The following is a 14,558-nucleotide window of genomic DNA, read 5'->3' as shown; positions in this document are numbered from 1 at the left end:
CTGTACAAAACAATATCAAGTCTACAAATTAAATATTGGAGTGAGTTGTTCATTAGCGTGTTCATTTTAATTACTGCTCAGAGGGTAATTTGAAAAAATATCTTTTCAGTTTATAATGACCAGTTCTACACTTTTGTTGCTTAAAGGTTTTCACATAAGCTGCTGTTAAGACCTTTGTAAATTTGGTTGTTATTCATTAAATGAAAACAACACAAAACAAAAATATTTTAAATATGTGTTCATAAGAAGAATGTTGAAATAATGATTCTGTATGTGACCATCTGTGGTGGAAGAAATACTCTTGACTTTTTACTGAAGTATAATAAACAACACAAGTTAAAATCCTGCATTCTAAAATTGGCTTAACTGGTAGTGTTTATTATTGTTGTACAGTTCACAGTAACATACAGCTGCTTCAGTGATTAGTTGATAAACACACAATTAATTAATCATTTTACTTTTTCTTAAATATTTGTTGTTGGTTCTTCAGGAGATGATGACAGTCAACTGTTCATTTTCTGAAACAGCCTCTAATGTTTGTTACATGTGGTTCAATTGCAATGTTGAATATTTCTGTTTTCATGGTGAAACTGTTGATGAGGAATAGGTAGTAGTGTATTGATCATTTTTCCTTTGAATGTTTCTCTGTGATTTCCTCCAGGTGGCACCACTTCATCCACGACATCGTCCACGATCGCAGAGACATGGTCCACGATCGCAGAGACCTTGTCAAAGATGAGAGAGACGTTGTCCATGATCTGAGACATTGTCCCATGCTTCGTAGAGACCTTGCGATAGAATCGGCGGAGACGGGGGTCACCGATTTGACGGCATTGCCCGCGATCATGGAGACATTGTTGATGGTCACAGAGACAGCGTCTATGATCTCAGAGACATCGTCCACGATCGCAAAGACGTTGGCCACGATCACAGAGACTTTGTCCATAATCTCAGAGACATTGTCCTCGATCACAGGGACGTAGTCCACGATCACAGAGTCTTCGCACAATGAAGTTCTTTGAGACCAGGACAGAGGCCTCCAGGTAATTCACAAACCCCTTTACATCAACTGTCCAACACAGACCAACACAGAGCACTGACATTAAACTGTTTATGTTCAGTATTCAGTGTATCTGAAAAGTGTAATAATAGAAGTAATCTGTAGTATAAAGATAATGTAGAAATAATTTGTATTAATAGAAGTAATGTAAAAGTAATTAGAAATATTAGAAGTAAGATGGACTAGTTAAAGTAAGCTGTTCCTACACGTAGCAATAAATGTTACCGGTAAATGTAGAAGTAATATGTAATAAGAAATGTAATATGTAATGGTAAAAGTACTCTAATATTAGAGGTAACAGTAAAAGCAATCTGTATGTAAAAATGTCAACTGTTATTGTTAAGGATCAGTCAAAGTGGGATTGAAAAATATCTTCACTTCAGTTTGATTGTACATGATCAGAAATTCTTAATTATGTGTAGGTGCTAGGCACATTAGACTACACTGTACAAAGCAATATCAAGTCTACAAATTAAGTATTGGAGTGAATTATTCATTAGTGTGTTCATTTTAATTGCTGGTCAGAGGGTAATTTGAAAAAATATCTACAGTTTATAATGACCAGTTCTACACTTAGTTGCTTAAAAGTTTTCACATAAGCTGCTGTTAAGACCTTTGTAAATTTGGTTGTTATTCATTAAATGAAAACAACACAAAACAAAAATATTTTAAATATGTGTTCATAAGAAGAATGTTGAAATAATGATTCTGTATGTGACCATCTGTGGTGGAAGAAATACTCAGACTATTTACTGAAGTATAATAAACAACACAAGTTAAAATCCTGCATCCAAAGATTTACTTAACAGGTAGTGTTTATTATTGTTGTACAGTTCACAGTAACATACAGCTGCTTCAGTGATTAGTTGATAAACACACAATTAATTAATCATTTTACTTTTTCTTAAATATTTGTTGTTGTTGGTTCTTCAGGAGATGATGACAGTCAACTGTTCATTTTCTGAAACAGCCTCTAATGTTTGTTACATTTGGTTCAATTGCAATGTTGAATATTTCTGTTTTCATGGTGAAACTGTTGATGAGGAATAGGTAGTAGTATATTGATCATTTTTCCTTTGAATGTTTCTCTGTGATTTCCTCCAGGTGTCACCACTTCGTCCACGACATCGTCCACGATCGCAGACACATGGTCCATGATCGGAGAGACATTGTTGAGGATGAGGGAGACATCGTCCTCGATCAGAGACATTGTCCACGATCGCAGAGACCTTGTCAAAGATGAGAGAGATGTTGTCCATGATCTGAGACATTGTCCCATGCTTCGTAGAGACCTTGCGATAGAATCGGCGGAGACGGGGGTCACCGATTTGACGGCACTGCCCGCGATCATGGAGACATTGTTGATGGTCACAGAGACAGCGTCTATGATCTCAGAGACATCGTCCACGATCGCAAAGACATTGGCCACGATCACAGAGACTTTGTCCATAATCTCAGAGACATTGTCCGCGATCACAGGGACGTAGTCCACGATCACAGAGTCTTCGCACAATGAAGTTCTTTGAGACCAGGACAGAGGCCTCCAGGTAATTCACAAACCCCTTTACATCAACTGTCCAACACAGACCAACACAGAGCACTGACATTAAACTGTTTATGTTCAGTATTCAGTGTATCTGAAAAGTGTAATAATTGAAGTAATCTGTAGTATAAAGATAATGTAGAAATAATTTGTATTAATAGAAGTAATGTAAAAGTAATTAGAAATATTAGAAGTAAGATGGACTAGTTAAAGTAAGCTGTTCCTACACGTAGCAATAAAAGTTACCGGTAAATGTAGAAGTAATATGTAATAAGAAATGTAATATGTAATGGTAAAAGTACTCTAATATTAGAGGTAACAGTAAAAGTAATCTGTATGTAAAAATATCAACTGTTATTGTTAAGGATCAGTCAAAGTGGGATTGAAAAATATCTTCACTTCAGTTTGATTGAACATGATCAGAAATTCTTAATTATGTGTAGGTGCTAGGCACATTAGACTACACTGTACAAAGCAATATCAAGTCTACAAATTAAGTATTGGAGTGAATTATTCATTAGTGTGTTCATTTTAATTGCTGGTCAGAGGGTAATTTGAAAAAATATCTACAGTTTATAATGACCAGTTCTACACTTAGTTGCTTAAAAGTTTTCACATAAGCTGCTGTTAAGACCTTTGTAAATTTGGTTGTTATTCATTAAATGAAAACAACACAAAACAAAAATATTTTAAATATGTGTTCATAAGAAGAATGTTGAAATAATGATTCTGTATGTGACCATCTGTGGTGGAAGAAATACTCAGACTATTTACTGAAGTATAATAAACAACACAAGTTAAAATCCTGCATCCAAAAATTTACTTAACTGGTAGTGTTTATTATTGTTGTACAGTTCACAGTAACATACAGCTGCTTCAGTGATTAGTTGATAAACACACAATTAATTAATCATTTTACTTTTTCTTAAATATTTGTTGTTGTTGGTTCTTCAGGAGATGATGACAGTCAACTGTTCATTTTCTGAAACACCCTTTAATGTTTGTTACATTTGGTTCAGTTGCAATGTTGAATATTTCTGTTTTCATGGTGAAACTGTTGATGAGGAATAGGTAGTAGTGTATTGATCATTTTTCCTTTGAATGTTTCTCTGTGATTTCCTCCAGGTGTCACCACTTCGTCCACGACATCGTCCACGATCGCAGACACATGGTCCATGATCGGAGAGACATTGTTGAGGATGAGGGAGACATCGTCCTCGATCAGAGACATTGTCCACGATCGCAGAGACCTTGTCAAAGATGAGAGAGACGTTGTCCATGATCTGAGACATTGTCCCATGCTTCGTAGAGACCTTGCGATAGAATCGGCGGAGACGGGGGTCACCGATTTGACGGCACTGCCCGCGATCATGGAGACATTGTTGATGGTCACAGAGACAGCGTCTATGATCTCAGAGACATCGTCCACGATCGCAAAGACATTGGCCACGATCACAGAGACTTTGTCCATAATCTCAGAGACATTGTCCGCGATCACAGGGACGTAGTCCACGATCACAGAGTCTTCGCACAGTGAAGTTCTTTGAGACCAGGACAGAGGCCTCCAGGTAATTCACAAACCCCTTTACATCAACTGTCCAACACAGACCAACACAGAGCACTGACATTAAACTGTTTATGTTCAGTATTCAGTATATCAGAAAAGTGTAATATTAGAATTAATTTGCTATATAAAAATAATGCATAAGTAATCTGTATTAATAGTAATGTGAAAGTAATTAGCCATAGCAGAAGTACAATGTAATAGTCAAAGTAATCTGTTACTAGATGTAGTTTACAGCAGTAAAAGTTAACTGTGAATTTAGAAGTAATACGTAATAAGAAAAGTAACATGTAATGATAAAAGTAATCTGTAATATGAAAGCAATGCGTAAGTAATTGTAATCCAAAACAGAAGCAAAAATGTCACATTATAGTAAGACATAATGTTGAATATTTCTCTGTGTTTTCATGGTTAAACTGTTGATGAGGAATAGATAGTAGTGTATTAATCATTTTCCTTTGTATGTTTCTCTGTGATTTCCTTCAGGTGTCACCGCTTTGTCCACGATCGCAGAGACGTAGTCCACGATCACAGAGTGTCTTTGCACAATGAAGATGTTCTTTGCAACCAGGACAGAGGCCTCCAGGTAATTCACTAACAGCTTTGCATCAACTGTCCAACACAGAGTACTGACACTGACTTCAGTGATCAATTCAATTTTATTTATTTAGAGCCAAATCGTGGCAGAAGTTATCTTAAGGCACTCTTCATATAGAGCAGGTCTAGACCGAACTCTATATGTTGTAATATTTTCAGAGAGAGACCCAACAAATCCCACCATAGGCAAGCACTAGGTGACAGTGAAGAGGAAAAACTCCTCTTTCAATGCTGAAACCTCAAGCAGAACCAGACTCAACCTGGGCAGCCATCTGCCTCGACTGGTTGGGTTGAATTAGTTGATAGACTCTTCATTTTCTGAAACAGCCCTCTAATGTTCTGGTTCAGCTGTAATATTGAATATTTCTGTGTTTTCATAGTTAAACTGTCAATGAGGAATAGGTAGTAGCGTATTGATCATTTTCCTTTGTATGTTTCTCTTTATTTTCCACCAGGTGTCACCACTTCGTCTGCAATCACAGAGACATGGTCCATGATTGGAGAGACATTGTTGAGGATGGGGGAGACATTGTCCATGATTGCCGAGACGTGCAACAATTGCAGTGACAGAGTTCCTCATACAATGAAGGAATTCAGGACTGAGGCCTCCAGGTAACAGAAACAGCTTTACATCAACTCCAATACAGAGCACTGGCATCAAATTGTTTATGTTTAGTGTTTCTTCAGACTGAATAGCTCATACTTTGTCAAAACATAACCCATTAATGAAGTTTATTTACATAAAGTGACTGTTACTGTTTAAGTATCAGAAAGATAATGACTAGTTATGCCTCATTAGTAGTAGTGTTTGGAAAAACCTGGTTTTAAACAAATGTTCCATGTATTTCAGATGAATCCACAGAAACAACAGGATCCACCAAAATGGTGATGGTAAGAAAATATTTTTATTTGATATATTTGTTTAGAAACAGATCAATAATATATTTCTGAAACTTCACATCAACAAACAATTTATTCAGTTATTAAAATATGATTAGGAAATACAGACACTTGAACTGTCTCTCAAATGTCACTGAAATAAACAAAAACAATGTAACAGAAGTAATTTGTAACAATGTAATCTGCCATATAAAAATTTGGTATAAGGTATTAACAATGTGTCTTATCAGGTGTAATGTAATTTAAAAGTCATTTGTAATAACAGAAAAAAGATGAAACAATCAAATGTATCTTTAGTATAAAAGTAATTTCCATTAATAAGGGTCTATCTGTAAATTTAGAAGTAGTTTAGGTGTCACAAACGGTCAAAAAATGTTGTAGTATAGTATGCCGTTAAAAGTGATCAAAAATGTTCAAAAAATGTCATAGTATTGCAAGGCGTTAAAAATGATCAAAAACCATCAAAAACCGTCAAAAAATGTCACAGCATAGTAAGGTGTCAAAAATGCCATAGTAAAGGAAGGCATGGAAAATGGTCAAAAAATGTCATAGTATAGTATGCCGTTAAAAGTAATCAAAAATCTTCAAGAAAAATGGTCAAAAAATGTCATAGTATACCGTCAAAAAACATCACAGTATAGTAAGGTGTTCAAAACCATCAAAAAATGTCATAGTATAGTAAGGTGTCAAAAATGCCATAGTATAGTATGCCGTTAAAAGTAATCAAAAATGTTCAAGAAAAATGGTCAAAAAATGTCATAGTATTGCAAGGCGTTAAAAATGATGAAAAACCTTCAAAAAACATCATAGTATAGTAAGGTGTCAAAAATGCCATAGTAAAGGAAGGCATGAAAAATGGTCAGAAAATGTCATAGTATACCGTCAAAAACTGTCAAAAAATGTCATAGTATAGTAAGGTGTCAAAAATGCCATAGTAAAGGAAGGCATGAAAAATGGTCAAACATTATCAAAACCGTCAAAAAATGTCACAGCATAGTATTGCAAGGCATGAAAAGTGATCAAAAAATATCTCAGTATAGTAAGGCATGATAAATGGTCAAAAAATGTCACAGTATAGTAAGGTGTCCAAAACCATCAAAAAATGCCATAGTAAAGAAAGGCATGAAAAATGTTCAAAAAAAAAAAATGTCATAGTATTGCAAGGCATGAAAAGTGATCAAAAAATGTCATAGTATAGTAAGGTGTCAAAAATGCCATAGTAAAGGAAGGCATGAAAAATGGTCAAAAAATGTCATAGTATAGTATGGGGTCAAAAACCATGAAAAAATGTCATAGTATAGTAAGGTGTCAAAAATGGTCCAAAAATGTCATAGTATAGTAAGGTATGAAAATTGGTCAAAAAATGTCATAGTATAGTAAGGTGTCAAAAATGGTCAAAAAATGTCATAGGATAGTAAGGTGTCAAAAATGCCATAGTATAGTATGCCGTTAAAAGTAATCAAAAAATGTCATAGTATTGCAAGGCATGAAAAGTGATCAAAAAATGTCACAGTATAGTAAGGTGTCCAAAATGTTCAAAAAATGTCATAGTATAGTAAGGTGTCAAAAATGCCATAGTAAAGGAAGGCATGAAAAATGGTCAAACATTATCAAAACCGTCAAAAAATGTCACAGCATAGTATTGCAAGGCATGAAAAGTGATCAAAAAATATCTCAGTATAGTAAGGCATGATAAATGGTCAAAAAATGTCACAGTATAGTAAGGTGTCCAAAACCATCAAAAAATGCCATAGTAAAGAAAGGCATGAAAAATGTTCAAAAAAAAAAAATGTCATAGTATTGCAAGGCATGAAAAGTGATCAAAAAATGTCATAGTATAGTAAGGTGTCAAAAATGCCATAGTAAAGGAAGGCATGAAAAATGGTCAAAAAATGTCATAGTATAGTAAGGTGTCAAAAATGGTCAAAAAATGTCATAGTATAGTAAGGTATGAAAATTGGTCAAAAAATGTCATAGTATAGTATGGGGTCAAAAAACCATGAAAAAATGTCATAGTATAGTAAGGTATGAAAATTGGTCAAAAAATGTCATAGTATAGTATGGGGTCAAAAACCATGAAAAAATGTCATAGTATAGTAAGGTATGAAAATTGGTCAAAAAATGTCATAGTATAGTAAGGTGTCAAAAATGGTCAAAATTGTCATAGTATAGTAAGGTATGAAAATTGGTCAAAAAATGTCATAGTATAGTAAGGTGTCAAAAATGGTCAAAAAATGTCATAGTATAGTATGGGGTCAAAAACCATGAAAAAATGTCATAGTATAGTAAGGTGTCAAAAATGGTCAAAAATGCCATAGTATAGTATGCCGTTTAAAAGTAATCAAAAATGTTCCAAGAAAAATGGTCAAAAAATGTCATAGTATACCGTCAAAAAATGTCATAGTATAGTAAGGTGTTCAAAAATGGTCCAAAAAATGTCATAGTATAGTAAGGTAATGAAAATTAGGTCAAAAAATGTCATAGTATAGTAAGGTATGGAAAATTGGTCAAAAAATGTCATAGTATAGTAAGGTGTCAAAATGGTCAAAAAATGGTAAAAAATGTCATAGTATAGTAAGGTGTCAAAAATGGTCAAAAAATGTCATAGTATAGTAAGGGTGTCAAAAATGGTCAAAAAATGTCATAGTATAGTAAGGTGTCAAAAATGGTCAAAAAATGTCATAGTATAGTAGGGGTCAAAAACCATGAAAAAATGTCATAGTATAGTAAGGTATGAAAATTGGTCAAAAAATGTCATAGTATAGTAAGGTGTCAAAAATGGTCAAAAAATGTCATAGTATAGTATGGGTGTCAAAAACCATGAAAAAATGTCATAGTATAGTAAGGTGTCAAAAATGGTCAAAAAATGTCATAGTATAGTAAGGTGTCAAAAATGGTCAAAAAATGTCATAGTATAGTAGGGGGTCAAAAACCATGAAAAAATGTCATAGTATAGTAAGGTATGAAAATTGGTCAAAAAATGTCATAGTATAGTAAGGTGTCAAAAATGGTCAAAAAATGTCATAGTATAGTAAGGTGTCAAAAATGGTCAAAAAATGTCATAGTATAGTAGGGGGTCAAAAACCATGAAAAAATGTCATAGTATAGTAAGGTATGAAAATTGGTCAAAAAATGTCATAGTATAGTAAGGTATGAAAATTGGTCAAAAAATGTCATAGTATAGTAAGGTGTCAAAAATGGTCAAAAAATGTCATAGTATAGTATGGGGTCAAAAACCATGAAAAAAATGTCATAGTATAGTAAGGTGTCAAAAATGGTCAAAAAATGTCATAGTATAGTAAGGTGTCAAAAATGGTCAAAAAATGTCATAGTATAGTAGGGGGTCAAAAACCATGAAAAAATGTCATAGTATAGTAAGGTATGAAAATTGGTCAAAAAATGTCATAGTATAGTAAGGTGTCAAAAATGGTCAAAAAATGTCATAGTATAGTAAGGTATGAAAATTGGTCAAAAAATGTCATAGTATAGTAAGGTGTCAAAAATGTTCAAAAAATGTCATAGTATAGTAAGGTGTCAAAAATGCCATAGTATACCGTCAAAAATGCCATAGTATAGTATGCCGTTAAAAGTAATCAAAAATGTTCAAGAAAAATGGTCAAAAAATGTCATAGTATACCGTCAAAAAATGTCATAGTATAGTAAGGTGTTCAAAACCATCAAAAAATGTCATAGGATAGTAAGGTGTCAAAAATGCCATAGTATAGTATGCCGTTAAAAGTAATCAAAAATGTTCAAAAAAACTGTCATAGTATTGCAAGGCGTTAAAAATGATGAAAAACCTTCAAAAAACATCATAGTATAGTAAGGTGTCAAAAATGCCATAGTAAAGGAAGGCATGAAAAATGGTCAGAAAATGTCATAGTATACCGTCAAAAACTGTCAAAAAATGTCATAGTATAGTAAGGTGTCAAAAATGCCATAGTAAAGGAAGGCATGAAAAATGGTCAAACATTATCAAAACCGTCAAAAAATGTCACAGCATAGTATTGCAAGGCATGAAAAGTGATCAAAAAATATCTCAGTATAGTAAGGCATGATAAATGGTCAAAAAATGTCACAGTAGAGTATGCCGTTAAAAGTAATCAAAAATGTTCAGAAAAATGTCATAGTATACCGTCAAAAACCGTCAAAAAATGCCATAGTATAGTATGCCGTTAAAAGTAATCAAAAATGTTCAAAAAAACTGTCATAGTATTGCAAGGCATGAAAAGTGATCAAAAACTGTCATAGTATTGCAAGGCATGAAAAATGGTCAGAAAATGTCATAGTATACCGTCAAAAACCGTCAAAAAATGCCATAGTATTGCAAGGCATGAAAAGTGATCAAAAAATGTCATAGTATTGCAAGGCGTTAAAAATGATGAAAAACCTTCAAAAAACGTCATAGTATAGTAAGGTGTCAAAAATGCCATAGTAAAGGAAGGCATGAAAAATGGTCAAAAAATGTCATAGTATAGTAAGGTGTCAAAAATGCCATAGTAAAGGAAGGCATGAAAAATGGTCAAACATTATCAAAACCGTCAAAAAATGTCACAGCATAGTATTGCAAGGCATGAAAAGTGATCAAAAAATATCTCAGTATAGTAAGGCATGAAAAGTAATCAAAAAATGTCATAGTATTGCAAGGCATGAAAAATGGTCAGAAAATGTCATAGTATACCGTCAAAAATCGTCAAAAAATGCCATAGTATAGTATGCCGTTAAAAGTAATCAAAAAATGTCATAGTATTGCAAGGCATGAAAAGTGATCAAAAAATGTCACAGTATAGTAAGGTGTCCAAAATGTTCAAAAAATGCCATAGTAAAGGAAGGCATGAAAAATGGTCAAAAAAGGTCATAGTATAGTGAGGTGTCAAAAATGCCATAGTATAGTATGCCGTTAAAAGTAATCAAAAATGTTCAAGAAAAATGGTCAAAAAATGTCATAGTATTGCAAGGCGTTAAAAATGATGAAAAACCTTCAAAAAACATCATAGTATAGTAAGGTGTCAAAAATGCCATAGTAAAGGAAGGCATGAAAAATGGTCAAACATTATCAAAACCGTCAAAAAATGTCACAGCATAGTATTGCAAGGCATGAAAAGTGATCAAAAAATGTCATAGGATAGTAAGGTGTCAAAAATGCCATAGTAAAGGAAGACATGAAAAATGGTCAAAAAATGTCATAGTATTGCAAGGCATTAAAAATGGTCAAACATTATCAAAACCGTCAAAAAATGTCATAGTATTGCAAGGCGTTAAAAATTATCAAAAACCGTCAAAAATGCCATAGTAAAGGAAGGCATGAAAAATGGTCAAACATTATCAAAACCGCCAAAAAATGTCATAGTATTGCAAGGCGTTAAAAATTATCAAAAAGCATCAAAAACAAAAACAAGTAAATTGTATAATTGTGGCTAAAAGTCTTAACCCTAACCTCTGGCTAAAAATATTCAGTGTTCAGAAGTATTTATTTGCGTAAGATAATCCATCAGTCCCACAATGGGGAAATTCAGTGTTGCAATAGCAAAAATAGAAAAGGACATTATACACACAAGGTGATATATAAGAGTTATACAAAATATGAACAGTCAAACAGGATTAAGTACAAAGTAATAGATTAGAGTTGAGTACTAATATTGCACTGTTTGAAATAACAACATGGAAATCTAACCTAACCCACAAACACTGTAGAGGTGTGAATGTGTGTGTCTGTGGAAAACAAAGATGGCTACTTTATGATACTTCCTTTGTCTTAAGCCGCCCACATATCACAGTATATAGTAGGAAAACTGTCAAAAACCATTTTGACTTACTGATCAGTTTCTGTGATTAACACGTGTTCTTGTCTCTGCAGGGGGAGAAGACGACAGCAGCTGAAGACCTGAAGTGGATGAAAGAAAACACTTGTTTTTCTCTAGACTTTATTTGCACATTCAACTATTTAATAATTGTATCACAAGTATTTAAGTGATGACAAAGGTGCTTCGCAGACATGTTAATCTTTGGAAAAAACTACATTAACCCTAACCAACTCTAACAAGTGTCATTGTCAAATGTCTGTCATTATCTTTGCTGTTTGCTTGTTAAATGTTGTCTGGAATAAAATCATTAAGTGTCTTTCTAAACTTTTGAGTTGCATTTCTCTATTTTGTAACTGAAGTTATACAAATCATTTTATTGCATTTTAATTTTTAGACCTGTTTTTATACTTACTGTTTTTATACTACTCTCTCTGCTGAGATGCTAGGGGCGTGTCTGCTCGATGCAGCACAGTGACAGTTCTATTCCATACATGTTTGAGCATGCTCTCTCTCTATGTATATATATATATAGATATATAATTTTCCATAGTTTTTCAACTTTTGCAGCTACATTGTTAAAAATTACTAATTACAACTGATAAGTTACAGCAGCTTTAGTTTGTTGCTATTTGTTCCAGACAAAAGGTTTGTGTCAAAATGTAGCTGAGATAATGACAGTCAGACTGAAAAGAATAAACTGACCTTCTGGAAACATCTTCATGTCTGTCTCTTCTCTCTGTGCTTTAATGGTTTAAGTTTGAATCCTGTGGAGAAAAACACAACAAACATTAATATAGAGATGTGAATTTTAGCACATCAAAATAAAAGCACAGTGTTTCTGTGTATTGAACTTGAAACTGTCAAAAGATAAGTAAGTAAAAGACAAAATCTACAAAGAAACCAGAGTGTGGACTACCTGGTTTTGGACAAATCAGAACTAGTCCAAGAGTTAAATTTGCTTTATACACAAAGACAGAAGAAGCTGCTCTGACTGGAGAACTGACTATCAAAATTAAACAAAATCACAGTGTTACTGAACTGAACTGAATACGTTTAACATTTTTATGATTTACTGTACTTATGAGAAAGACAGGGGAGACAGAGAGAGAGAGAAAGCATGAGAGTGAGTGAGAGAACAAGGAAGAGAAAAAGAGACAAGGAGAGGCAGAGAAAAACAAAATTAGAGTAGAGCGAGCTACACACCAAACAATAATCAAGCCGATTATCAGCCCAAATCCCCCCACCCAATCAAAGTCAGCAAAGGCCCGATTATCTGATGATTCTAACGATTATTTTGCCAGATTCTCCTGTTGTGCGAGGTGTCTTCAGGGTGATTTTGTCTCGTGGAACAATCCACGTTAGCCAATCAGGAAGCAAGCTGACTGAAGACAGAAGCATAACAAAAAAGTCTCTTATCGTCTGCCATGTTTGATAAGTCTAGACTCGTTGGTGGTGAGTCTGTTGTGCTGTGTTGGTCTTCACATTGCACATCACACACTATAAGAACAAAACTGAAATCTGCCATTATTTGTTGTCATGTGTGTGGTCTCTCACATTTTCTAAAGCAGACTAAGATTTTCTTTCAGTGTGGGCTGGGCTTAAGAGAGCAAGGGAGAGGGAGAGAGAGACCTGATGTTTAAATTATTCATTTTTTTTAACTGTACATTCATAAACTATGTAAATACAATTTAATAATGAGTTAAGTCTTTTGAGACAAACAATTCAGACTTCAGACTAAAGATATATAATTTAATGTCAGTGCTCTGTGTTGGACAGTTGATGTAATGTTTGTGAATTACCTGGAGGCCTCAGTCCTGGTTTCAAAGAACCATTTCATTGTATGAAGACGCTCTGTGATCATGGACGGAGTGGTGACACCTGGAGGAAATAAAAAGAGAAACATACAAAGGAAAATGATCAATACATTATGATCTATTCCTCATCAACAGTCTAACATTTTCCAAATGTTGCAGGACTGTCTCAGAAAATGGGCTGTATACTGTCACATATTTCTCTTACCCCACCCCCCTCTCTCTGTCTAAACCCAATCGGTCGAAGCAGATGGCCACCCACCCTGAGTCCGGTTCTGCTCAAGGTTTCTGCCTCTTAAAAGGAAGTTTTTCCTTGCCAGTCGCCTAGTGCTTGCTCATGGTGGAATCTGTTGGGTTTCTCTCTCTAAATTTTCTAAGATAAAGAGCACGGTCTAGACCTGCTCTATATGTACAGTGCCTCGAGATAACTTGTGTTTGACTTGACTTGACAAGAAAAAGCATCAGATCTTTAAGAATCAATAACAATAAATATTTGGGAAAAAAATAAGTAAAACTATTATCTTAAATCTTAAATTTCTATATTAATTGTCTGTCAATCACTGGAGAAATCATGTTTATTACTTGGAACTGCATAATAAAAACTTTCACTTAAGTGCATTTTCAAAAGCAGGGTTTTAACTTTTGACTTTCTTAAATATATAATTATATAAATATATAATATATTTTTTTTAAATTATTATAACTAGTAGTAATTTTCTGACTATTTATTATTAATTTATAGACATGATTAATCAGTTATTATTATATTCAATACTAAACTCATTTAATACCAAGGATTTAAACAATAACATTGTTACTAACATTAATAATTCAGCTCATCAACACATTTTTTCAGACTGGGTAAATCTTCAGAACACACACCTGTTTGGTTTATAAGGTGAGAACTGGTGTTTCTGTCCAGGCTGCAGCAGCTGAACAAGTAAATCTGGAAAACACAAGTACAACCCTTGAAAAACAAATAACCTCATTAATAAAGGATAGTTCACCTCCAAAACTTGAACGGTGTAGGAGAATACAACACTGAAAACTAAACAATATAACCATGACAATCACACTTTGTGTTTTGAGGTGAATAAATTAATTATGCTACTAGAATATGACTTTATTGATCTCAGAGAGAAAAGCAATTTTTAAAATAATTTTCAATAATAATTTCTAACAGTAATTTCAGCTCAGACACTGTGACCTACTCTTGAGGCTTAAAACCTGTGGAGGACCACAGAGTTAAAATCTAGTTTTCAAGCTTGTATTTAACTCA

At 33.7% G+C, this 14,558-nt stretch overlaps 2 long non-coding RNA genes across 2 annotated transcripts; one reads left to right on the top strand and one right to left on the bottom strand.

Moving 5' to 3' along the window:
• The first annotated feature begins 564 nt into the window (after window positions 1-564).
• LOC108888949 (uncharacterized) lies at window positions 565-10,288 on the top strand. The gene is made up of 11 exons (XR_007813873.1): window positions 565-1,043; window positions 2,165-2,607; window positions 3,729-4,171; window positions 4,654-4,753; window positions 5,220-5,376; window positions 5,615-6,160; window positions 6,582-7,083; window positions 7,690-7,954; window positions 8,511-8,776; window positions 8,930-9,366; window positions 10,082-10,288. It is a non-coding gene; the product is annotated as an uncharacterized LOC108888949 (long non-coding RNA).
• A 586-nt stretch (window positions 10,289-10,874) lies between these two features.
• LOC127142777 (uncharacterized) lies at window positions 10,875-13,349 on the bottom strand. Its single transcript, XR_007813826.1, has 3 exons — window positions 13,268-13,349; window positions 12,171-12,232; window positions 10,875-11,548 (listed from the first exon to the last, which is right to left on the bottom strand). It is a non-coding gene; the product is annotated as an uncharacterized LOC127142777 (long non-coding RNA).
• Between the last annotated feature and the right edge of the window lie 1,209 nt (window positions 13,350-14,558).

Source organism: Lates calcarifer, linkage group LG9, assembly GCF_001640805.2.
Source record: "Lates calcarifer isolate ASB-BC8 linkage group LG9, TLL_Latcal_v3, whole genome shotgun sequence".
Classification (NCBI taxonomy): domain Eukaryota; kingdom Metazoa; phylum Chordata; class Actinopteri; family Centropomidae; genus Lates; species Lates calcarifer.
This window is presented reverse-complemented; position numbering and strand designations above follow the sequence as displayed.